The 25,794-nt window shown below is 41.8% G+C and overlaps 1 protein-coding gene and 1 pseudogene across 1 annotated transcript in view; one reads left to right on the top strand and one right to left on the bottom strand.

The window, feature by feature from the left end:
- znf804a (zinc finger protein 804A) overlaps nt 1-25,794 on the top strand; it is a 276,800-nt gene that overhangs the window by 49,603 nt on the left and 201,403 nt on the right. The window lies entirely within an intron of this gene.
- On the bottom strand, nt 19,804-21,474 carry LOC140198626 (optineurin-like; annotated as a pseudogene).

Genomic DNA, 25,794 nt, shown 5'->3' with positions numbered 1-25,794 from the left:
TGCCAAAGAAGTTTGCTCAGTGATAGAGGCAATGGAAGAAGGACTTGGCGGTGTGGTAGGTGCGGAACTCACTGAGCTGTGGGCGAAGATGACAGAGAATAGAGCATTCTTCCTCAGAGGGGAAGGTCAGAGAGAATGGTGGAGATATAGCAGAGATTGGAGCTTTTATCAGAATGGGGAAGAGAGTTAATGGCATCAGAGGAGAGGGGCGGGTTTGGGTGTTCACGGAAGGTAGGGTATGAGGATATCAGAGGTGACTGGGAAGCCTGAGAGATCTGGGGTTGCGGGGAGAGGAGACCAGGGGCCCAGTGGCAGTGAGAATGGTGTCAGCCTGGAGGTGGAAACGGCTGAGGTCAGGGCTGGAACCAGAGCTGGAAGCCATGTTATTTCTGGTCTGGAGGTAACTGGAGTCATTGCAACGAGAGCTAGCGATGGCGGTATCTGCGGTTTGGAATCCCACGGTCTAGTGTTCAAAGTTAAAGTTAAGTTTATGTTCATATGCGTAAGTAGATGTATGCTCAGGTGCAATGAGTAACTTTCAGCAAATTTACTGACACAAAGCATCATATAAACAACATTCACAAGAAAACATGTTAAACAGAAATTATGCAAACTTTACATGAAAGAATACAATTATAACAAAACAACCATTTCAGTGAAAGCTGGTCATAACATTGCTGAACTGTAGTGATAAGTGTTAATTCAAATGGTTCATGGTTGAAGGGAAGTAACTATTCTTAAACCTGGTGCTGTGCTGGCTTCTGTACCTCTTGTTCAATGGCAGCTTTGAGAAGATGGCGTGGCCTGGATGGCTGTGAGCTTTCATGGATGTTGCCACCTTGAGGCAGTACCTTCTATAGGAGGGATGCGTCTGTAGGATGGATGAGTCTATAGGAGGGATGTGTCTGTAGGATGGATGAGTCTATAGGAGGGATGCGTCTATAGGAGGGATGTGTCTCTAGGATGGATGAGTCTATAGGATGGATGAGTCTATAGGAGGGATGTGTCTATAGGAGGGATGCGTCGGTAGAATGGATGAGTCTATAGGAGGGATGTGCCTATGCCATAATGGGCAGAGTCAACTACCCTGTGCAGATCCTTTCCTTCCTGGACATTCCAATCGCTGTACCAGTCCATGATGTGAACAGTCAGGATACCTTCAACAGTACGTCTATAGAAGATTGTTAGAATAGCCAGCAGATCATTCTTAAACTCTTAAGAAAGTAAAGACATGGACATGCTTTCCCTTTGATGAAAGACTGCACCAAGTGGCATACAAACTGTGAGCAAAAGACTCTTACAGTACCTCCTCAGTGATGTAATGGCCAACTAGTGACTGTTCTCCTGGAGGTGGAGGTAATATGTTACCTTGGGCTAAACTAGCTCCAAAATGAGAGAGGCAGTATGGTCAGCTGGAGCAGAGTGAGGCAGGACCACATGACACTGCTGATGACTCATAGGATGTGAAACTAGAGATAACTAATGCTTTTCCAATTTGCAGTGGACACTGCAAGCCAAAACCTCTAAGGACTCAGTATTTTGGTTGTATAAATGGTGGGATATTTTAACCACTTCCTTTCCAGCAGTACTTTTTGTCTGAACTTGGAGGCACTCAAACATTGGCTCAGCCAACCTGAACCTACCTTTTTGGATTTATGTAAATTGATGAATGTAAGTACATTCAAAACATTTATGTATTGTAATGATCTTAACACACTTAAGTTATACATGGTCAAATTTATCTCCAGAACAGGGGAAAATTCACAATCTTTTGATGTCCCATCCAGTAGAAACAGCAGGAGGTACAGGAGATTAAACCAGCAGAGTTTGTTTTAATAATCACTAATGCAAATGTACTGGTAAGTCGCTACATGATCATGAGGTTATGAATAGTGTATCTGCTGACAAGAATGTAAACAGGTAATGAGTGGAGCTTTGTGGGGTTTATTACTGCCATAGGATGGATTGTGACCTCATTTCTGGATCAGGTTAAAATGTGTCAGGATCCTGTAACATTAGAAGAACTTTTTGCATAAATTTCTATGGCTGCATAATTACGTCATCCATCTTTTTGAAACTCACAGGTCCATGTTCAACTGCAGACCATGTAGAACCTCTGCCCTGGGTTAGAGAAGAAGACATTTGTAGAACATGGAAATCAATAGCACATTACAGGCCATTGGGTCCAAAATGTCGTGCTGACCATGTAACCTACTCTAGAAACTGCCTAGAATTTCCCTACTGTGTAGCCCTCTATTTTCCTAAGCTCCATGTACCTATCCAAGAATCTCTGAGAAGACCCTATTGTATCTGCCTCCACCACCGTTGATGGCAGTGCATTCTACCACCCACCACCCTCTACATGAAAAACTTACCTCTGACGTACCCCTGCACCTACTTCCAAGCACCCTAAAACTATACCCCTTCACGTTAGCCATTTCAGCCCTGGAAAAAAAGCCTCTGGCTATCCACATGATCAATGCCTTTCATCATCTTACACACCTCTTTGCATAGTCTTAGAAGTATATATTATAATTCTGGAAATGGATGGCAGCTAGAGAGTAGGTAATTGCTTCATTTTTAACTGTGCATATTGCATCTGTACTGTCAACTCCCCCACCACTTGTCGTTCCAATGGATAGGCTGAGCCATTGCCAGTATCTAAGTTGCTTTGGAAGAAGGAATAGACAGGAAAATGGAACCAAGGCCAAGATCAGATTAGCCATTTGAATGGTGGGGTAGACCTGGTGGTCCCTGTGGCTATACCTAATTCTATTCCTTATGTCCTTGCTGTCGCAATGTGTACAATTGTTTACTGACCATTTGAAATGGAATTCTTTAGTCTATTCAATCAGCTTTTCAGCATAACTAGCAAAAGCAACTTGGATAAGCTGGGTTCTGACCACTTTTGTAAAATCATATGCTGTCAATAGGCTGGACTACCTCTTATTGCTGAGGTCTATGGACACAGACTTCCTGTGCACACATAGAGTCTCGGTGTTAGAGCAGACACAAGTGAACCCCTCTGTTAGTCGGGGCATACTGTTCTTCTGAATAGAGTAAAGAGGTTGGCACCATGTAGACAGAGATATATTACAATTTTGCTATTACACAGGGATCCAGTGTAGGGGTTCAGGAAGGAACCTAAGCATTAGTTCCCAGCCAGATTATGGGTGTCAAAGGTACCAGGGTGAGCTGTTTGCCCATTGGCTCTTTCATGTGAAGTGGCCTCCTATTCATTTTTGGAGGTTACCATGTCTATAGCTCTATTATTTGTGCTGGCAGTGTTAGATTAATTACTTAGACCCATTTTATTTAATTGCTAAAGAACAATGTAGTGAAAGTACATTATTGGCTTTAAGTTCAGCATAAAATTTTAGGAATGATGCCAAGAGAAAAAAAGACTAATTTTCAGTGAACTCATTGATAACTTTATACAATATTCATGTTATGCCATAATAGATTGAGATAAACAGGGAAGAAGTCTTCAAGCATGTTAACATTATGTAAGGGGGAGAAAAGCCTTGGATAAGTTGCATTTATTAACCATGGACAACTGCCCCAAATCACAGACATGTAATGAGAATCTAATTCTCCATGTCTAAGATTAATTAGAACATCCATATGGGTTTGATGATCACTTTTAGGCAATTGTGGTATGGTTCACAAAAAGTTACAGAAGTCTGGATCCTACATTATCCTTAAGAAAGATTTAATTAAATATTTTATTTTCTATAATCATTTTCATTTTGTTCAAATATATTATGTGATCTTAAGAATGAATCTGAATATGCACAAATGAGGCTGGACTTCTGTGTATCTATAATGAGAGCGGATTTTAATGTGAGATTTGAATAAGCAAATTCTGATGTTGATTTCAATTGGGAATAGCTTCTAATATTAGTAAAATTGTATGTGAGGAAAGAGGATATGATCATAACCATTTGGAAAATAAATCAACTCAGGCCTTTATAAATTTTACCATTAATTGTGAAAAGGTTTCAATCATTTATTATTAATCAGAACAAAACAGCTATCCATAGTTGCTGAATAACACATTCAACACATTATCAGTTTGGATAATTAGCTGTTATTCAAAGGTTACATGGGGCAGGGAGGTTCTGTGTCTATATCCTTTTCAGTTATTTGCAACCTAGACTGAGTGTTTCACAAGTAACAGTGTATTTTAGTTCCTCAGACACTTAATAACAACTTGGCTGCAGAATGAGCTGAAATAAAGTGGAATTAATGGATGGAATTTAAGTGGAATTAATGGATGGAATGTCTTTAGATTTCAAAACAGCATCTATGGAAAAGAGTACAGTTGACGTGTTGATCCAAGACCCCTCAGCAGGCCTGAAATATCGACTGTACTCTTTTCCATGGATGCTGCCTAGCCTACTGAGTTCTTCCTGAATTTTGACAGTCAACAGACCAGGTAGCATCTATGGACAAACAATTAAGTTTACTCTTCATGTGAATGAACCTTCATCAAAATAGTTGGGTTATTTGTTTACCGGATCAGCAAACTTACTTCACCTGCTGTTTCCAGATCTTCCCATCTGATCAATGGCTTGGCCTAAGCCTATTAAGCTAGATTTTCATGGGCTGTACCACAAAGCATTGATCTGTTGCACCACATCTATTCACTGAAAATTTTAGGTGGATTTGTAGGGTTGGAAAGAGTTTATGAAAATGATTCGGAAAAAGGAAAGAAGATATCAATTTAAGCCAGCTGCAGTACTTCCAGTTAGGGATCGGACAGCGATCATAAGCAGAGTGGAGCAAAGTATCATCATGAATAACTAGAGCTGGTTTGTGACAGATGCACTATGGCATGTATTCCTTTCGAGGAGCACCAGTGGAATGCCAGAGTTGGGAGGTAGTGAGTGATTTGTATGAGAATGAAGATGCAAAGGCATAGAGGGAGCAGTTTATCAAGTTAACAGCAGCAGAGCAAATGGCATGGATGTGTGAGACAATAATTGGTGATGGAGGAGCAGTGGATTTTGTTGTAGTGGAAAAACATTATTACAGTGCCATTGTGATTGGTTGTGGATTTTGTGCAGCAATCACAAAATTTACATTCTGCCAAGTCAACTACATTACGAGGTAATTAATATGTTCTGGTGTCCTTTTGAAAATTTCAGAGATGAGATTAAATTCTCTTTTCTGCTAAGTCCCACATATAAAGTTGTCTTTGTCAGGTTCTGGAAATTGCTCCACAAATTTATTTGGCATTAATACAAGTTTATGGATCACTCTATCTTTGTATAGAGTGTAGAGTATAGAGGCCTGTACCAGAAAACCAGGTATGATTTGCAGAGGACTATTTCAAGGGCAAAGAAACAATTTTGAAAGAGGTTGGAGGCAATATCAGATGCACGGCAACTCTGGCAGGGACTGTAAGACATTACTTCCTACAAAGCGAAACCCAATAGCATGAATGGCAGCGATGCTTCACTACCAGATGAACTCAACACCTTCTATGCCCACTTTGAAAGGGAGAACACAACTACAGCTGTGAAGATCCTTGCTGCACCTGATGACCCTGTGACCTCTGTCTCAGAGGCTGATGTTAGACTGTCTTTAAAGAGAGTGAACCCTCGCAAGGCGGAATGTCCTGATGGAGTACCTGGTAAGGCTCTGAAAACCTGTGTCAACCAATTAGCGGGGGTATTCAAGGACATTTTCAACCTCTCACTGCTATGGGCAGATGTTCCCACTTCAAAAAGGCAAAAATTATACCAGTGTCTGTGAAGAATAATGTGGGCTGTCTTAATGACTGTCGCCCAGTAGCACTCACATCGACAGTGATGAAATGCTTTGAATGGTTGGTCATGACTGCACTGAACTCCTGCCTCAGCAAGGACCTGGACCCATTGCAATTTGCCTATTGCCACAATAGGTCAATGGCAGACGCAATCTCAATGGCTCTCCACGTGGCTTTAGACCACCTAGACAACACAAAAAAACTATGTCAGGGTGCTGTTCATCGACTATAGCTCAGCATTTAATACCATCATTCCCACAATCCTGATTGAGAGGTTGCAGAACCTGGGCCTCTGTACCTCCCTCTGCAATTGGATTCTCGACTCCTAACGGGAAGACCACAGTCTGTGCGGATTGGTGATAACATCTCCTCCTCACTGACGATCAACAATAGCGTACCTTGGGGGTGCTTGCTTAGCCCACTGCTCTACTCTCTGTATACCCCTAACTGTGTGGTTAGGCATAGCTCAAATACCATCTACAAATTTGCTGACGATACAACCATTGTTAGTAGAATCTCAGGTGGTGATGAGAGGGCGTACAGGAGTGAGATATGCCAACTAGTGGAGTGGTGCTGCGGCAACAACCTGGCACTCAGTGTCAGTAAGATGAAAGAGCTGATTGTGGACTTCAGGAAGGGTAAGACAAAGGAACATGACCAATCCTCATAGAGGGATCAGAAGTGGAGAGAGTGAGCAGCTTCAAGTCCTGGGTGTCAAGATCTCAGAGGATCTAACCTGGTCCCAGCATATTGATGTAGTCATAAACATAGTAAATAGGTGCAGGAGTACCTTCGGCCCTTCGAGCCTGCACCACCATTCAGTATGATCATGGCTGATCATCCAATTCAGAACCCTGTACCAGCCTTCCCTCCATACCCCCTGATCCCTTTAGTCACAAGGGCCATATCTAACTCCCTCTTAAATATAGCCAATGAACTGCCCTCAACTGTTTCCTGTGGCATAGAATTCCACAGATTCACCACTCTGAATCTGAAGAAGGCAAAGAAGGCAAGACAGCGGCTATACCTTATTAGGGGTTTGAAGAGATTTGGCATGTCAACAAATACACTCAAAAATTTCAATAATTGTACTGTGGAGAGCATTCTGATGGGCTGCATCACTGTCTGGTATGGAGGGGCTACTGCACAGGACCAAAAGAAGCTGCAGAAAGTTGTAAATCCAGTCCGCTCCATCCTGGACACTAGCCTACAAAGTACCCAGGACATCTTTAGGGAGCGGTGTCTCAGAAAGGCAGCATCCAGTACTAAGGACCTCCAGCACCCAGGGCATGCCCTTTTCTCACGGTTATCATCAGGAAGGAGATACAGAAGCCTGAAGGCACACAATCAGCCATTCAGGAACAGCTTCTTCCCCTCCGCCATCCGATTCCTGAATGGACATTGAAGCTTTGGATACTACCTCACTTTTTAAAAAATACAATATTTCTGTTTTTGCACATTTAAAAATCTATTCACTATACGTAATTGATTTACTTATTTATTATTATGTTTTGTTTTGTTTTACTTATTATTATTTTTTTTCTCTATCTGCTAGATTATGTATTGCATTGAACTGCTGCTGCTAAGTTAACAAATTTCACATCACATGCCGGTGATAATAAACCTGATTCTGATTCTGAGAGAGAAATAGAATAGCAGGCAAGAGCTTCAATTATGAAGCTCACAGAGTAGAGCTATTGGACTTCCACGTGTAACACTGCACTGAATCTGGCATTGCTGGTTTCATTACAACATTCCCAAGTTTGCATAGTTTTTACATGGGTCTAATCACTTCTCAACAGGTGATACTCTGTACAGGCGAGAGTTACTGCTGAATGATTAGAAAGTGTGGCAAAGGTCACAGAGAGAAGACAGGAGAGTGGGGCTGAGAGGGGAAATAACTCAGCCATGGTGGAATGGTGGAGCAGACTCAATGAGCTGAATGGCCTAAATTCTGATCCTGTGTCTTATGGTCTTATGAATAGCCTCTGTAGTGATAGGACAAAGATAAAGAAAGGGACTTAAAGATACTTGCACAAGGTGATGAACAGTATTGCCTGCAAGATGTCCCTATTTGAGTACATAGCTTGGGTGACCTCCATAGTGTGAAAAGTGTTGGAGATCAGCAACAGCCTTGATTGATCTAGAAAGCCACTGACCCCCATGTGTAAAAAATCAATTTGCATCTGTGAGGTTACAGAGATCTCTGATTTCCAACATTCATTTATGAAGAAAAAAAATGCAGCTGATCCTTTAAATGGCATAGTTTCAAGGAAGCAGAGTCGGTAGAACTTTGCATAAATAAGAACATTATTTTTCCAGACTGTTTCACGGCAGATACACGTTGCATGCTATTCTACTGTTGACATCGTTTGGGGGAGTTTTATTCCAATTAAAAAAAAAACTGTGAATATGCAAATGCCAGTGAAAAATAAGAAAATTAATTTCCTTCCAGACACTGAGGCAGCCAGAACTGCGACACAGTCATATGGCACTTGGCACGGTCTCACAGACCACTGTTAAACTGCTCTGGGCTCTCCAGTCCGAGTTATACACAGGCTACTGGGAACCTGGTGGTCCTGCAGTAATAAACCGCCCCACCAGTCCAATCTGGAGAGGCAGCCTTCGGGGGCTGGTGTTGAATGGGATTTAGTAAGCAATGCAACTGCTCATTGTAGGGATATGGGGCTCGACTCCAGCCTGGCTGTGGCTCTGGGAACAGGCCATTATAAGGGAGTAGCAGCAGTTTCTCGTCATTGATAAGAACACGCAGATCCCATGGTCTCCCTCATTACCTTCTGTTGGATGTAATGGATGCTGTTTTCTCCTCCCTCTCGTGGATTGCCTGCAGTAATTCTCTATAGTAACATGCTGAAAAGCCAGAGACTATCACTGAACGTTGCCATAGTAATCTCTGGCCTGGAGAGAGCTGTACAGCCAGACAGAGATAGAAATAGCAGCTGCCATCATATCCAACAAGTGACATGTGAGATTGTAGGGTCCAGGCAATCTTTCACCGCAAGGAGGAAGTGCTGCCAGTCCCCAGGAATGACTCACGGACAGGGTGTAGCACTGAGCTCACTGCAGAGTGGCTGATTCTCCCACCCTGGTCTGCCCCACACCATCAGTCACAGCTAGCCCCTCTGCACTGTGCCATGGGACAATTCGGTGCTTGTGGAGCACCAGGTTACTGGAATGTCACAATGTCAATAACCCACTTCTTTGTACATGTCGCCGCAATGATCCATTTTGGCATTAGTTCTAATCGCACTCTTGTTCTAGTGGGTATCTCCTGAGTGCCAAGGGAGGCACACAGGAGTTGTAGTCTGAGTGAGGCTGCTTGTTAAACTGCACAGCACTTTCACTTTATTCTCAGTGATGAGGTAAACGGGACAGATCATGAATGCTTGCTTCAGCACTGTTGCCGTGACTTGCCCAAGTATCCTCATGAAAATCCTGGTGAGCACTGCAAACAACAGCCTAAATTGGCAGTGGTTTCCTCTTCCCCTCGCCCGCTGGCTACACTTTCTGCCTTCACCAGTACATTCCTTGTGGAATACCACTTGACCATGCAGACTTCCACAAACTTCCCAGCACTCAAACTGAGCTCGCAGAAAATGGGTAACTACCCAAGTGAACAGTGCACTGATGGCGTCTCCTTGTATGGTGACGAAATGTTTGCATACAGATTGCCAAGATCAGAGAGCAACTCTACCCACCAGATGGATAACTAGTTAAGGTTTTATAATGCTCACTTAAGTGTGTTTCAGTGATTTTTTAAAAAAATTTGTTTTGCTCTGTGGATTTATCTTTAGTTTCTCCTGCATTAAAAAATTTAAAAAAAAACAACTATTGTAATGTGCCCTCAATGTGACTTGAAGTCAGTGCGAGCTGAAGATGTTTACAGACAATGCGTTGTATACATATTGACCTGTCCAATGAGGGAAGGGAGAGCATTGTCCCATTTACTGTCAAAATTACTTGAGAGTACAGCTGGCTAGGAGCCTGGTTCTCAGTGGGAGACACCACTGGAACAAGTGGTGCGGCACAATAGCAGATAGCTAGAGGTTTGCAGTCAGTGGAAGATCTCTGTTATTCTGGGACCCAACAATCTTGGCCTGATGCTTATTAATTCAAAGCACATCCTCGAGGTCTGGTGACTAGCCAGGCCAAAGAGAAAAGCAAGTGGGCAACACAATCAAAATGCTGGAGGAATTCAGCAGGTCAGGCAGCATCTATAGAAATGAGTAAAGAGTCAACCCTGAAGAAGGGTCTCGTCCTTAAACATCGACTATTCCTGTAGATGCTGCCTGACCTGCTGAATTCTTCCAGCATTTTGCGTGTGTTGCTTTGGACTTCTAGCATCTGCAGACTTTCTTGTGTTTATGCACGACACATTCCATAGAATGGAAACTGACCATGTTAAAAGTTGGAAGCAAAAGAACTGGCTTCCCACTTAGTCGAATATCTCCTAAAACAACATTTATAAACTAGCCCTGTTATCCAAACGACCATATTGCATTTCTCACATTTCCACACTCATTTGGAAATGCCACAATTCCAGTGGGCAGCATAATGCAGATGAGTTCGGCATTGAACTGTCATTATTTTTCATTTGCTGCAAATATGTTTTCATAATGGAGGTGCACATTTACAGATCTGGCATTCCCACTTGGCCTCAAAGGGAAACGTATGTATGTTGTCAATTGTCCTTTGTTAGCCTAATAAGCTTGGAAAAGATTGGAACATTTTATAAATTACTGCAATACTGAAATGACAGTGTCAATATTTTACATTCAGTTTTGAAATGTAGTAAATTATTCTTTAATTTAGCCTTACTACACAAAACTAGGCAACGTGATCTGTGTAGCATAACTCCCAGATGAGTTAAATTCTTCTTCCCATCAAGGTTTACTAGGCAGACAGTGAACTAATGAACACACAAGAGAGGTAATTAATGCTAAAGTTAAGATCATTTATGAGGAAAGGTCAACTTTTTCTTTCACAAGGGAAATGTAAATATTGTGGATTAAGGGAAATTAATAATTAAATTAAACACTTGTTAGCAAAGTTCATTCTGTGATGTGGACGACAGTTTAGCTCATCTTCTGTCCAATATTATTATTATAACCTCTCTTGAGAAACAGACTGACCCTGGGCAGGGATGACTTGGGTCTTATTATTGAACATGAAACTAACTCTGTGGTTTATATTAAAGGAATTGCCCATACCCAGGAAAAGTCAAATGCCTCAGGGTTCATGAGCTTCTACAATATTTATCTGTTTAAATATTGGATTTGTATGAATGAGCTTTTCAAAGTTGCATGGTTTTGAAAAATACACTATTGATTTAACTTATTCATTGCAATGCATGGTTTTAAGACAAATGGGGAGGAATGGCTGGGAGCAGAATGTTTTATTCACTTGAAGGAGTTCACCAGTAAAGCTAGCTTTCATTGTCCATCTCGAATTGCCCTTGAATGGGCATTGCTGGCCATCTTACTTGAACGGCTGTGGTCACTCTTGTAAAGAGACTTCAGCAATGCTGCCAGGGGGGGAACAGCTGGATTTAGGCTGAAGAATGGCAATATATTTCCAAGTGATGGTTTGTAACTCAGAGAGGACCTGCTGTCATATGCCTGGAGACTTGTGTCCTTCCAGGTGTTAGAGATTGGGGATTTGGAGTTTGCTGCCAATGAAGCTTTGATAAATCACTTTAGTAGGTGATAAGCTTTGCATCCATTGTGCATCAGTGGTGAAGGGAATAATTGTTAAGGATTCAATTAATCAAATTGCTTTATGCTGGATAAGCTTCATGAGTATTGTTGGATCTGTACTCATCCAGGCAAGTGAAGAGTATTCCATCACAATCCTGGCATGAATTTAGGTGATTAAAAGCTTCGGAGTGTCAGGAGGAGATTCTCTGTGTCTGATCTAGGTCTGTAATCACAATAGGTATGCAGCTCACCTGTTAAGTCTTTGGAACTTGCAATAGTGGTTTTTGAAGGTGGGTCGCTCTGTTGTAGTCCCAATACTGAAAGTTAAGAGAGGGCACTCTCTTGCTGGAGATGGCCATTGGCACCTGTATGGTTAAGATGTTACATGTAGCTCATCACATCTGAATATTGTATTAGAGTTGCTGCGTGCCCTGATTCATTTCCTGAGGAGTCGCAGATTGAACCGAACACTCTTCCAAGCCCAATTTCTGATCTGATCTTGGAGTAAGTGTCAATGATGTGATGGGGTGCAGAGTGTTGATGTGATCCATTGTTTGACCCTGAATGATTTGCAGTGTGGCTGGATCATCTAGAAGGGTCAGAAATAAAACTAAGAAACGCACACAGAATGCTGGAGGAACTCAACAGGCTAGGCAGCATCTACGGAAAAGAGTAAACAGTTGATGCTTTGGGCCGAAACCCTTCATCAGGACTTCATTAGGTTTTGTACTGAAATGTCAACTTTTACTCTTTTCCATAGAAGCTGCCTGGCCTGCTGAGTTCCTCCAGCATTTTGTGTGTGTATCTTAGTTTATTTCTGGCCCTTCATCAGGACTTCATTAGGTCTCGGCCCGAAACATTGACTGTATTACTCTTTTCCATAGACGCTGCCTGGCCTGCTGAGTTCCTCCAGCATGTTGTGTGTATTTCTTTGATTTTCAGCATCGGCAGATTTTCTGGTGTTTGTAAATAAACTGAGAACCAGTTGAGTCTCTTTGTTAAATATAAAAAAATCGATAAAATAAAAATATAGAACTGAAAATAGGGTGATACTGCATTAAGTGAAATAACATTAGCACATCTCCCCAGTTTAGAGTGTAATGATATATCGGAGAGGAAATGTTCAGGGCTTAACAGACAATAGATTTCTGTGCTTTGGCAAAGGTCACGGACCCCTGGGCCTGAAATTTTCTGTTGCAGGTGAGCAGCAGTCTGCACCAGGCTGAGTGTTGTAATAGCTACAGTGATAGCATGCATACTGGGCACCAGGTATTTTATTGTTCAGGAAGAAGCAGAACTGACAGCTCTCCCTTGAAACCAACGGCTCCTCAACACTTCCAGGGCTTTGCTAAAGAGCAGAGTTGGATACTTAACTGGAAGTCTTTTTCAACATTCGACAGAGTGGTAATCATGGCTTATAAAAGATTTGTTTCAAAACTGAATGCGGCACCTCCATACCCTACACATTGTCCTCAGTCTCTGGTATCTAATGTTATTATCTAATCTTATTACTTAACATTATTATTTAATATTATTCTTTAATTCAAATTGCTGTAAAGTAGAAGATTTCCTGTTCTCTATAGTCTTCCTCTCAAAAAAGTTAAGGTATACAGTATGTAAGAATATACAGGGTAAATTTTACAAAATGTAGTAAACATTAATTGTACAAATTTTCTAGGAGTGCTTGTTAAGCAGAAATATTACAAGGCCACAATTTCATTTTTATTGGAAAAACCTGTTACAAAGGTGCATATTCACGGAATATATTTTACTGAACTACAGATGAATTTATATCTTAGATTTACTTTGGAACTGGGTGGATTAGCTTTCCAATATATACTTGCCTGAAGTTTTAAAACGCAAGTAATAGAATAATTTCATGAAAACTTTGCTTGGCTAGAATTTTGCTTCAGCAATACGTTTTCACAAAGCATCTCTTACTAATTTTTTTAAAGTTCATTTAAAAGTTACTGCCCACTGTAAGATAAAATGCTTCACTGATTGAGAGCCAGTAGCAGGAATTCATATGTACATGGAAGGGTATCTTCTGTATTTGGGATAATATTCACCCCATTATGTCTATGCAGGACAAAAATAGAACTATCTAGGTTTCTCTTACTTCCCGATTCTCCATCCACAGCCCTTCGGTCCTCACCTCCATGCATTTGAAATGTGATGAGAGTTCCAGCAAAGGGTCCCATGAAAACACATCCTCAAAAATCACCCTCCTACCCCACTCTCAGCTATCGCTTCTTTTAGTTAGTTTCAATGGATGTCCTTTATTTAAGGACCTGTCAAGGGAAATCGAATCTTCCTTTTCATCCTGTCCAGCTCTCTCATTTTGTCTACCTTAGTTAAATCTCTCCTCAATCTCCTTTTATTGAATAAAGTATACTACTCAACATATTTCATTTAGTTTCACCATGCATGCTTAAAGTCTTCTAATTGTGACAAAGCATCATTGACCTGAAATATTAGTTCATTTTCTCCCTGCATAGGTGCTGACTGACCTGCTGAATATTTCTAGCACTTTCAACTATTGTGGCAATGAACAGCATTATTTTTAAAATGTATTTTCTGCTGTCAGTATGAATTGACTGCAGGAAACAGCACATCCTTGAAATCTTAGCTGTTTCTTTCTCTACTGATGCTGCCTTGCTAAATAAGTATCTACAATATCATCAACTTTTACCTTCACTATAATGTTTATTAGGTTTAATCAGAGAAATAGAAACCTTTCACACATGTTGCCTTAGGTATTCCCTGGAATTGACTGAGGCGTTGGTCACAATTTTTTAAATGTAATTGAACAAGGCAAGTCAATTAATTGCATAGTAGTTTTATTGTATCTGTATAATGACTATGTAAATTGATATACATTTACTATAAAGAAGGCAAGATAGTGGCCATATTTCACCAGGAGTTTGAGGAGATTTGGTTTGTCACCTAAAACATTCAAACTTTTACAGATGTACCGTAGAGAGCATTCTGATAGGCTGTATCACCATTTTCTATGGAGGAATCGGGGGTGGGGGGTGGGGTGGGTGCTACTGCACAGGGTTGTAACAAGCTGCAGAAAGTTGTGAAATTAGTCAGCACCATCATGGGTATTAGCTTCCATAGTATCCAAAGACATCTTCAAGGAGCAGTGTCTCAGAAAAGTGCCTTCCATCATCAACAATCCTACTACCCAGAACGTGCCCTTTTCTCATTGTTAGGAGATACAGAAGCCAGAAGGTACACACTCAGCGATTCAGGAACAGCCTCTTCCCTACTTTCACCTGATTTCTAAATGAATATTGAACCCATGAACTACCTCACTTTTCTAAAAATTTCTGTTTTTTGCACTACTTATCTTAATATAACTATTTAATATACATATATACTTACTGTAATTCAGGTTTTTTTGTTTATTATGTATTGCACTGTACTGCTGCTGCAAATTTAACAAATTTCACAACATATGCTGGTGATATTAAATCTGATTCTGTAAATAATATTTAAAACTCCCTACATGCATTGCTTTATCTTTAAATCAATTTAAATACAGTGGTTTTGATAATCAACACAGATTGAATGATTTTTCGACAGATCCAATCCTGGTCCCTCTTGTTCTGTGAAGTTCATTATTGTTTCGGTTTTCTGAGAAATTTGTTAAGACCTCAAAATCATAATTCCCTGTTTAACTTCCAGAATCTGGAATGGAAAGAGTGTATTTTTAGTTATTTTGCAGAGTGAAGCTGTATTGAAATAATTGACTCATGGAATCCATTTATCTGCTGTCTATGTCAATCGTGATCAATTATACTTTCCTCCTAACCTTGCATGCTACTTTCCCTTTATCCAATTCCATTTTGAGAGGTGACTTGAATCTACTTCTAGCACCTTTTTAAGCAATATACCCGATCACAAGTCAAGATGTGTAATATCTACTCCTGTTACATATCCCACTAAAATTCTACTCTCTCCAGTTACCATTTCTTCTGTTGCAGAAGCTGTTTATCTTCAGTTACACAATCAAAACCAATTATCACTCCATGCATCTCCATTAAATCTCCCCTTAATCTGCCTCTGGGATTATCATCAGTTTCTCTTTTCTGTCACAGAACTGAAGACCCTTAACTCTGGTTTTGATCTATAAGATCCCTTCTGCACTCTCACAGAGGCCATAATGCCTTTCCTGTAGTGTAAATGCTGAATTTAATACATTGCCCAGTTAACGGCTAACCTGTAATAAAAACAGAAAATATTGGAAACGCCCAGGAGGTCATGAAGGGTCTTTGGAAAAAGAAACAGTTAATATTTCAGGTCGGAGATCTTTTGTCAGTATTAGGAAAGATGCCTAACCTGCATTTCCTAGATATTTGACATAACTTCCTTACTTTAATTTAAAAAATTGCACTAATTCCACCTGCTTTCATTAAAAGCTTTCTTAGTCTGTGTCATCTCTTTAATATCTGTGCATGTGAACCTTTGGTTACTACTTAATCCACCTATCTGAATGTATCACTTCACATTTTTGATCATCCACATGCTTTTCTATTTCAAGAGACTGTCAGTGTCCTCCAAAAACATTTCTCTCTGACATATTAATACATTTTACTTCATCCATGAACCTTGAAATTATGGCACGAATCTCAAGATTTAGAGTATTAATATTTATCACCTCCAAATCAACACCACGACCTCCAGTCTAAAGAACAATGGTTCACTTTCTCCTTTGGTCCACTCTCCTCCCCTATTAGATTCCTTCCTCTCCAGTTCTTCATCATTCCAATCCACCTGGCTTCACCTACCACCTTCTAATTACACTACTTCCCCTCTCCTCTCCTCTCCTCATCTTTCCCCTTCCTTTCCAGTCCTGAAGAAGGGTCTCAGCCTGAAACATAGACGTTAATTCATTTCCATGGATGCTGCCTGACCTTCTGAGTTCTTCCAGCATTTTGTGTGTGTTGCTTTAGATTTCCAGCATCTGCAGACTTTGTGTTTTTGTTCACGGCAATTCTGTTTCTGTCCCTTACCTAATTTTGATCAATACTGCCAAGGCTCCTTTACTTGTGATAGACTTTAAATCTGTATTAACCACATAATGTGGTACTACAAATAATATTAGGAAGACAATATCCACAACACCAGCCACAGTATCCTCATCATTTCCCTTCATTACCTCACTAAAAAAAAATGATCAAATTACATAAACACAATTTGTATTTAGTATCTCTGTACTAACTTTCAGGTGTCAGCCCTTTGGTTTGTTAAATGTGAATTCAGTTTGTCACAAATTATTTCATATTTTCCCTATTACAGATTTTAGACTGGGTGGACTGTGTTGTTTATCTAGATGTTCAGCTACGGGCCCTTGAATAAGTCTAAGTCCTTCTGCCAAAGGCAGCCCATGGTGTTCCAGCATCAGAGCTTCTATACTGATCCCAGTCGCTGCTGGACTGAAGAGTGCGGTGTGCTAAAGAGACTGGCTGTCTATCTCACGACCAGGTGATATGTGGCAGTGCTGGCAGTGAATTCTGATGAGGGGTCATTTAAGTTTGTTGGGATCACATGGATTGTCATTGATGACTTTAATTAAAACTATCTTCAGTATTCAAGAAACAGATAAACATGGATGAGATGGGCTGAAGGGCCTGTTTCTGTGTTGTAGTGCCCTATGACTCTATCCCTCTAGTATAGGAAGGTTGGCAATTCACTTGTAGACAATGTAAAAATAAATAGTTCCAACAATGAAGGGCACAGATTTGGGAGATTCAGCACGTTTTAGGACATTAGAGAGGAAAGGAAGGCTGGAGGTAAAACACTAGCTGTCAACTCGGGAAGTGGCAGATGCTTATTTTCTTTAAAGAAACTGTTGAAGAGTGCAGCCTTGAAATTGAGGGGAAGGGTACTTATACAGAGAGAGAACTATTAGGCCTGGGTTTAAGGGGATTGAAAGGAATCTTGGGGGTAATTTTTTTTAACATAGAAGCTGGTTGGTAGCTGGAACATGCTGCTAGAGGGGGTGGAATTGCATATGATCACTGTGCTTGGAGGGAAAATAGCCATTTAAATAGGCAAGGCACTGAAGGATACAGTTCTCATATGGGCAAATGAGATCAATGAGAATGGCATAGTTGGCATGGATATGGTGGGGCCAAGGTTCCATATCTGTGACTCTATTAACATCATTGATACAACCAACAAAGGAAGTTGTGAGCTTAGTAGTTAATTAGGAATTAAGTCAAGGAATGAGACATGGGTATTATGGATAAAGGGACGGTATGGAGACAGTATGATATGAAAGATGGGGATGGGAAGCAAACTTAGTTCTGATCAGACTTTTGTATTTGCATTGGAAGGGAAGTGACAAACTGGAAGAGAAGTTAATGGCAATGGATTGTAAAGGAAAAGAAGCCAAGGTTTCAACTGTAGGAAGAAGGTGGAAAACTAACAATTTTGGGTCCAATTGAATCTCCTCAGTCTTGTGTTGACGTACGCCCTTGGCCTTCACTGACACTGCTTGATACACTGAGTTCTTCCAACACTCTGCTACAATTTTTGTTCCAGATTCCTGCATCTGCAGGCCTTTCTGTCTACACCTCTTCAGACTTCACTCAAAGTGAAAGCCTGAAATTCCTAGAACCTGTCAAAATTTCATTGTAATCTTCTAAACTTGTCCTTACTTCAGGGATGAGCACTGGAGATGAGAATTCAGCACCATTAATTTTATCCCATGCTCCAGTGAACACACTTTAGGAAGTTAACCTCTCTCAGTTCTCTGGGACATAAAGATAGACCTCCCAGTCTTAATAACTTTTCTACAGAGGAACACCAGGATTTGCAGCAGGCTATTAAACCCCTTGAGTCTCTGTTGTTAAATTGTCTCATGGCTGGTCCTCATCTGCTCACCTTCTACCCACCGTTGCTCTACACCCTTTATTATCTTCATACAACAATCACCTTAGTATTGTGAGTTCAATTATCCAGATTTGACGGGGGAGAACTCTAGATTTCTGCTCCCTTTTCTACTTCACTAACTACCTTGGATAGTCAGCCTTCCTTTTGAATATATACTTTTCAGGGTGAGTCTTTCACATTTTCCCATTAGCTAGAGCATTTTTTATGGTCTAAAAAGATTTGACTGTACTTTTTCTTTAAAGCTGTTGTTTTTAAGAGAAACTCTTAGTAACTGAATCCATTAATGGACAACTGAGATCAATCAGGGGCCATTATAAATGCATATAACTTCCAAGCTCTGGGAACTAAAATTGACTTTTCCTTTCCCTGAGCATTTTAACATCTGAAATGTGATAAATGTAACTTGAATTCAGGATTTGTAGACCGATCGTTAGATAGATAGCTTTATTTAAAAACTCCAAAGTGGGCATATTACCTTTTGATTGACAGCAGCAATATATAAATTTACTTATTAATTGAATAGCACTAGATACTGTCTCCAGGCTAGCAACTGACTGTTATCAGTCCTAGGACCACCTATATTGCTGAAAAACAGACAGGGCGTGAATTATTTAGGCAGTGTTTCCAATTCAAAATGTTGCTTAGTTTGACCACTTAGATAACACTGAACTGTTGGTTTGTTTTAATCGACACAATGGCTTATAAACAGGAATATAATACATGGGCCCTCCATTAGAAATGCCTTGTATTAGTTGTCAACAATAGGTATGTAGTGGTAGTTTTAATATGCAGTAATAAGCCTAACAAGTCTGCATTGTAAACTGAGATTACAATAGATACTGTATTTTTTTATTTCTTGCTGTATGGAAGTAGCTAAAAAAGAAATATTGAATATAAAAATTAAATAAAATACCACATTTGTAATCAAGTGAATGATAGTAGAGGTTTGATTGCTAAATGTGATCAAGATATTTACAGCTTACATAAGTAAACATAAGTAAATATAAGAAATAGGAGCAGGAGTAGGCCATCCGGCCCGTCGAGCCTGCTCTGCCATTCAATAAGATCATGGCTGATCTGGCCATGGACTCACTTCCACCTACCTGCCTTTTCCCCAATACCCTCAGTTCCCCTATTATAAAAGCACTTTCTGGCAGATTCGTTAATGTGCAATTTCCAGTTGTAAACAATACTCCATTCCATTGGTACATTTCCTTACAGACCCTAAAATAAATGTACACCATATATTAAAATAGCATTGTACAAGAATTTTCACATTTACTAATCTGAAAATATATTGAATAAAAATATTAATTAATCCTCGACCTTCTCTTCTCACACCCCACCAGCCAAATAATGAAAAGTTGTGTATGCATAGTGAAAACAGTCTCTTAAAAGAGAACATGCTTAAATGATGCAGCCCATGACATGGATCTGTAAGGTATCGATGTCAGGGAGGACGATCCCACACTTCGGGCAAGCGTGTTCTGGCAGAGTGCCTTGGTGCTCCCAGCCGGGGTTTCTGGGTTTTCGCACTCCCTGCTGCTGTAATGCATCATCATCCTCAGCCATTGCCCCACAACTTCCATGCTGGCACTGAAGTTCTGCTAAAGACTGCCTGCCAAATGTGTCCAGTTCTTCCTTCAGTTGTGTGTTTTCTTTCAGCAGCCGGTCCAGCTTTTCAGCCATAGCCTCCTTTTCTGCATGAATTTTCTCTCGAGCTGCTCGCTTGGCATGGAAATCTGCATTGTAAGCTTCAGCCTGTGCTTTGAATACAGCCACGGTTTCCATTTCTTCTTCCTGTTTGATGATGGTCTGCTTCATTAATATCAATCTTTTGTTGCTTTCCCACCAAGGCTTTCTCAGTCACTTCTAACTGAGCAGAAATGTCAACCAGAGCCGCATTCTGCACCTTCTGCACACTTAACTCATCAGCTTGCTGGGCAACAGTCTGCTGCAGCTGATTAACTGTTTTCTGGTTCTCTTCCATTGTCCTTTTAGCAACAGTCAGCTCAGCAGTAAGTCCAGACAGTGTTTCCTTCTGTTTACTCTCTCTAATTTTCTTTTCTTCATTAGTCTTCAACAAATTGACATAGTCTTTAAACAAAGTATCATAGGCAGCTTGCATTTATGTAAGTTTTCTCTTTTCCTCTGCCAGTGCCACTTTTTCATCGAATAACTTTGACTGTAAGTTTTTTTCTTCAGACTGCAAGCTCCCACTTGCAGTTTCAACTTTTCATTGGAATAATTAAGTTGCTTCACATCCTCCACAACTACCTGATTGCTAGCCAGCTTTTGTTCCAGTTCTAGACATCTTGCTTGAAAAGGCTTCTTCATGTCTCAGCTTCCTCCAGTTTGTTCTGGACTTTCTGCAAGTCTTTTACTAATGACATCACCTGTGACTTCAATACTTCAACCTCATTTGGATTTTGGTTTGCAGCGTTTGATTCCTTTGCTGGAGCAGCAATTTCAGAACTCTGTTCTTTAATGTCAAGAAGCACGCTTTTCGATGCAGATCCCTGGTCAGCATCAGATGAAGATTGTGCTTCTGCATTTTCCTCAGTCTGTGTTGTACTGTTAACTCTTTCAACATCTTTGGAGAGTTCTGAAATCCTTTCCTTGCACAACTGAAATTCATGTTCAAGGTTTTCCAACTTCATAGTCTTGTCCCTTAGCATATGAAGTAGTTGTCTGACCGTTAGCTCCTCTGACAAACATTTTTCGCTACTGTCATGAGATTTTGACATTTTTTAGAGGACTGTCCGAATCCTTGCACTCCAATTCCTTTGATTTTAACTCAGCATCATCCATAGCTTCCACCATTCGAATTTCAACAAATGAATCTTCTGATGATGCAGTACCCAACTTCACAAGGAGTTCTGAATTCATGGCCACCAATTCAGCTTTCTCTGTCTGCAGTCTGTGAATCTGTGCTTTCAGATGTTGAACATCCTGTTCCACCAGATTAGAACTCATACTTTTATTGAACAAGTCATCTTTGGATATTCCCTGTGAACTGTCTGCATTTTGCACTTGAGATTTCTTCAAGACTTCATTCTCTTCAGTCAAGGTCGTTAATTTTTGTTACATCATATATAATGAGATTTTCAGTTGGCCACTGGCTGTTCAGACCCAGTTTGGGAACACCAATGCCTTTGAATGGAAAATCCTACAAAGGGTAGTGGATATGGCCCAGTACATCACAGGTAAAACCCTCTCAACCATTAAGCACATGTACATGAAATGCTGTTGTAGAAAAGCAGCATTCATCATCAAAGATCCTCACCTCCCAGGCCATGCTCTTTTCTTGCTGCTGCCAACAGGTAGAAGGTATAGGAATCTCATGACTCACACCACCAGGTTCAAGAACAGTTACTACCCATCAACCATTAGGCTCTTGAATAAAAGGGGATAACCATTATGGGAGCCACATATAGGCCTATAAATAGGAGCAAAGATGTGGGGTTGAGATTGCAAATGGAGCTGGAAAAGGCATGTATAAGGGTAATGTTACAATTGTAATTGGGGACTGCAATATTCCAGGGGATCTGGAAAATCAGGTTGGTGTCAGATCACAAGAGAGGGAATTTGTTGAATGCCTATGGGATGTCTTTTTAGAGCAGCTTGTGCTTGAGTCTAGTCGGGGAAAGGCTATCTTAGATTGGGTGTTGTGTAATAATCCAGATCTTATTAGGGAGCTTAACATAAAAGTAAGCCTTGGGAGGCAGTGATCATAATATGATAGAATTCGTACTGCAATTTGAGAGGTAGCAACTTAAGTCACGTGATTCAGTATCGCAATGGAATAAAGGGACTTACAGAGGAGCAGGAGTAGGTGCCATTGCTATTACAAAGGAAAAAGTGCTAGGCAACCTCAAAGGTCTTAAGGTGGATAAGTCATCTGGACCAGGTGGACTACATCCCAGAGTCCTGAGAGAGGTTGCTGATGAGGTAACAGATGCATTGGACGTGAACTTTCAAGAATCACTTGACTCTGGCATGGTCCCAGAGGACTGGAAGATTGCAAATATCACTCCACTCTTTAAGAAGAGAGGAGGCCAAATGAAATGAAATTGCAGGCCAGTTAGCCTAACTTCAGTGGTTGGGAAAGTGTTGGAGTCTATTACTATGGATGGGGCTTCAGGATACTTGGAGACTAAAATAAATCAAAGTCAGCATGGTTTTTGTCAAGGGAAATCCCGCCTGACAAATCTGTTGGAGTTCTTTGAGGGAGTAACAAGCAGGGTGAACAAAGGAGAGGTAGTGGATGTCATTTACTTGGATTTTCAGAAGGCACTTGAAAAAGGAATCACACATGAGGCTGCTTAAGATAAAATCTTATGGTATTTAAGGAAAGATACTGGCATGGATAGAGGAATGACTGACAGGCAGGAGGCAGCGAGGGGGAATAAAGGGGACCTTTCCTTGGTGGCTAGTGGTGATTCTCAGGGGTCAGTGTTTGGACACTATACATTGTTTGTCAGTGATTTGAATCATGGAATTGATGGCTTTGTGGCAAAGTTTGTGGACGATACATGAATAGGTGGAGGAGTAGGAAGCACTGAAGAAGTAATAATATTGCAGCAGGACTTGGACAAATTGGAAGAATGGGCAGAAAAATGGCAGATGAAATACAGTCAACACACATCAAAGTTGCTGGTGAACGCAGCAGGCCAGGCAGCATCTGTAGGAAGAGGTGCAGTCGACGTTTCAGGCCGAGACCCTTCGTCAGGACTAACTGAAGGAAGAGTGAGTAAGGGATTTGAAAGTTGGAGGGGGAGGGGGAGATCCAAAATGATAGGAGAAGACAGGAGGGGGAGGGATAGAGCCAAGAGCTGGACAGGTGATAGGCAAAAGGGGATACGAAAGGATCATGGGACAGGAGGTCCGGGAAGAAAGACAAGCGGGGGGGACCCAGAGAATGGGCAAGAGGTATATTCAGAGGGACAGAGGGAGAAAAAGGAGAGTGAGAGAAAGAATGTGTGCATAAAAATAAGTAACAGATGGGGTACGAGGGGGAGGTGGGGCATTAGCGGAAGTTAGAGAAGTCGATGTTCATGCCATCAGGTTGGAGGCTACCCAGACCGAATGTAAGGTGTTGTTCCTCCAACCTGAGTGTGGCTTCATCTTTACAGTAGAGGAGGCCGTGGATAGACATGTCAGAATGGGAATGGGATGTGGAATTAAAATGTGTGACCACTGGGAGATCCTGCTTTCTCTGGCGGACAGAGCGTAGATGTTCAGCAAAGCGGTCTCCCAGTCTGCGTCGGGTCTTGCCAATATATAAAAGGCCACATCGGGAGCACCGGACGCAGTATATCACCCCAGTCGTCTCACAGGTGAAGTGTTGCCTCACCTGGAAGGACTGTTTGGGGCCCTGAATGGTGGTAAGGGAGGAAGTGTAAGGGCATGTGTAGCACTTGTTCCGCTTACACGGATAAGTGCCAGGAGGGAGATCAGTGGGGAGGGATGGGGAGGACGAATGGACAAGGGAGTTGCGTAGGGAGCGATCCCTGCGGAATGCAGAGGGGGGGGGAGGGAAAGATGTGCTTAGTGGTGGGATCCCGTTGGAGGTGGTGGAAGTTACAGAGAATAATATGTTGGACCCGGAGGCTGGTGGGGTGGTAGGTGAGGACCAGGGGAACCCTATTCCTAGTGGGGTGGCGGGAGGATGGAGTGAGAGCAGATGTACGTGAAATGGGGGAGATGCATTTAAGAGCAGAGTTGATAGTGGAGGAAGGGAAGCCCCTTTCTTTAAAAAAGGAAGACATCTCCCTCGTCCTAGAGTGAAAAGTCTCATCCTGAGAGCAGATGGGGCGGAGACGGAGGAATTGCGAGAAGGGGATGGCGTTTTTGCAAGAGACAGGTTGAGAAGAGGAATAGTCCAGATAGCTGTGAGAGTCAGTAGGCTTATAGTAGACATCAGTGGATAAGCTGTCTCCAGAGACAGAGACAGAAAGATCTAGAAAGGGGAGGGAGGTGTCGGAAATGGACCAGGTAAACTTGAGGGCAGGGTGAAAGTTGGAGGCAAAGTTAATAAAGTCAACGAGTTCTGCATGCGTGCAGGAAGCAGCGCCAATACAATTGTCGATGTAGCGAAGGAAAAGTGGGGGACAGATACCAGAATAGGCACGGAACATAGATTGTTCCACAAAGCCAACAAAAAGGCAGGCATAGCTAGGACCCATACGGGTGCCCATAGCTACACCTTTAGTTTGGAGGAAGTGGGAGGAGCCAAAGGAGAAATTATTAAGAGTAAGGACTAATTCTGCTAGACGGAACAGAGTGGTGGTAGAGGGGAACTGATTAGGTCTGGAATCCAAAAAGAAGCGTAGAGCTTTGAGACCATCCTGATGGGGGATTCCTCTTCTCACCCTGTCTCTTGCTATTCCTCTTCTCACCCTGTCTCTTGCAAAAACGCCATCCCCTTCTCGCAATTCCTCCGTCTCCGCCCCATCTGCTCTCAGGATGAGGCTTTTCACTCTAGGACGAGGGAGATGTCTTCCTTTTTTAAAGAAAGGGGCTTCCCTTCCTCCACTATCAACTCTGCTCTTAAACGCATCTCCCCCATTTCACGTACATCTGCTCTCACTTCATCCTCCCGCCACCCCACTAGGAATAGGGTTCCCCTGGTCCTCACCTACCACCCTACCAGCCTCCGGGTCCAACATATTATTCTCCGTAACTTCCGCCACCTCCAACGGGATCCCACCATTAAGCACATCTTTCACTCCCCCCCCCCTGCATTCCGCAGGGATCGCTCCCTACGCAACTCCCTTGTCCATTCGTCCCCCCCATCCCTTCCCACTGATCTCCCTCCTGGCACTTATCCGTGTAAGCGGAACAAGTGCTACACATTCCCTTACACTTCCTCCCTTACCACCATTCAGGGCCCCAAACAGTCCTTCCAGGTGAGGCAACACTTCACCTGTGAGTCGACTGGGGTGATATACTGCGTCCGGTGCTCCCGATGTGGCCTTTTATATATTGGCGAGACCTGACGCAGACTGGGAGACCGCTTTGCTGAACATCTACGCTCTGTCCGCCAGAGAAAGCAGGATCTCCCAGTGGCCACACATTTTAATTCCACATCCCATTCCCATTCTGACATGTCTATCCACGGCCTCCTCTACTGTAAAGATGAAGCGACACTCAGGTTGGAGGAACAACACCTTATATTCCGTCTGGGTAGCCTCCAACCTGATGGCATGAACATCGACTTCTTTAACTTCCGCTAATGCCCCACCTCCCCCTCATACCCCATCTGTTACTTATTTTTATGCACACATTCTTTCTCTCACTCTCCTTTTTCTCCCTCTGTCCCTCTGAATATACCTCTTGCCCATCCTCTGGGTTCCTCCCCCCTTGTCTTTTTTCCCAGACCTCCTGTCCCATGAT

Source organism: Mobula birostris, chromosome 6 (assembly GCF_030028105.1).
Source record: "Mobula birostris isolate sMobBir1 chromosome 6, sMobBir1.hap1, whole genome shotgun sequence".
Taxonomy (NCBI): Eukaryota; Metazoa; Chordata; class Chondrichthyes; order Myliobatiformes; family Myliobatidae; genus Mobula; species Mobula birostris.
The sequence above is the reverse complement of the archived record's forward strand: the minus strand, read 5'-3'. Positions and strand labels throughout refer to the sequence as shown.